Below are 1221 nucleotides of genomic sequence, written 5' to 3'. Positions count from 1 at the left end.
TGTATGACTGCATTTTTGCAGTTTTTACATCATGTAGATGAATGTCCACAGACATTCCAGGGATCAGCTGAGGACAAGTTGATATTTTCAGGATTCCTTTATTTCCAAGCTGTTCCACCCAGTGGCTCCTTCCGGGAAATTGGAATCTCCTGTTTAAACCACTGTTTAACAGGAACAAAGAAAGTGAATTTGCTGAATGTCTGTAAATTGTTGTTCTATACAAAAAACACAATCATTTAATTAATAGTGCTAGTTGCTAGATCGATAGACAATATGAGAGAAATATTTGGCTGGAACCAAAATTGCTTTTGAACTGGAGCCAAGGCAAGCTATAATTACAAGTTATACTGTTTCATCAGGAGAGCAGAAGAAGACTAGTGAGGGCAAGTAAAGTCCTGTCTGCCCTACCCACTGTTAGCAGAGGAAGGGTAAGGAAATCACTGGTGCTGTGCCACATGGTGTTCTGTTTCTTGATCTGCTGTGCCCTCTTTAACCAGCATCAGGTGGGATAATGATAGTCATGGTTACAACAACCACTTTTGAAGGCATCTTGAATTGGATTTCCAAGGAATCTCCCATCTCTGTGATCATTCTGCCAATACACTTATCTGGCAGGTGAGATACCCTGATCATAAAGGTGGTTTTTCCAGGGCGAGACTCATCCATTGCATGTTGGGTGTGCTGACTCCCTTCAATTTCCCCAAATATAGGAAACTTAACTACATAATTTGTGATAGTGCGGTACTGCAATCGATTTTAATCTATATATATAAAAGCCAAATACCATTCACTCATCACAAAATCTCCAGAACTGTAAAGCCTACAAACTTAAAATTTGGCACATATGTTCCTCTTGCTTCTAGGTGCTCACTAAGAAAGGATTTTTCGAAATGACCATCAGATCATTAGTATTTTTTATACAGTAATTAGCACACTCTGATGTTAAGGAGTTCTAATCCCCCTCCCCACCTGAAAAGAACTCTGTTCCAACTGCCAGTTGCCTTATATTAACATGCTCTGATGCTAAGGAGTTAGACATTGTACTCCCCCTCCCCACCAGAAAAGAACTCTGTTCCAACTGCCAGTTGCCTCACATTCCGTTACCTCAGTTCAAACTGGCAGACATTCCACTCCTTCACTCAGGAGTGGTCTGGGGCTCCTTACAGTACTAAATGTTGGTACCTCACCAAAATGTTTAGGCCTCCTACCTATGGAACTGCT

The 1221-nt window shown here is 41.0% G+C and overlaps 1 pseudogene; it reads left to right on the top strand.

Annotated features, from left to right (window-relative positions):
* The first annotated feature begins 600 nt into the window (after positions 1–600).
* LOC116506851 lies at positions 601–749 on the top strand (annotated as a pseudogene).
* The last annotated feature ends 472 nt before the right edge of the window (positions 750–1221 follow it).

This window comes from Thamnophis elegans, chromosome 3 (assembly GCF_009769535.1).
Source record: "Thamnophis elegans isolate rThaEle1 chromosome 3, rThaEle1.pri, whole genome shotgun sequence".
NCBI lineage: Eukaryota > Metazoa > Chordata > Lepidosauria > Squamata > Colubridae > Thamnophis > Thamnophis elegans.
Note: the sequence above shows the minus strand (reverse complement) of the source record. Positions and strands in the feature narration are given on the sequence as shown.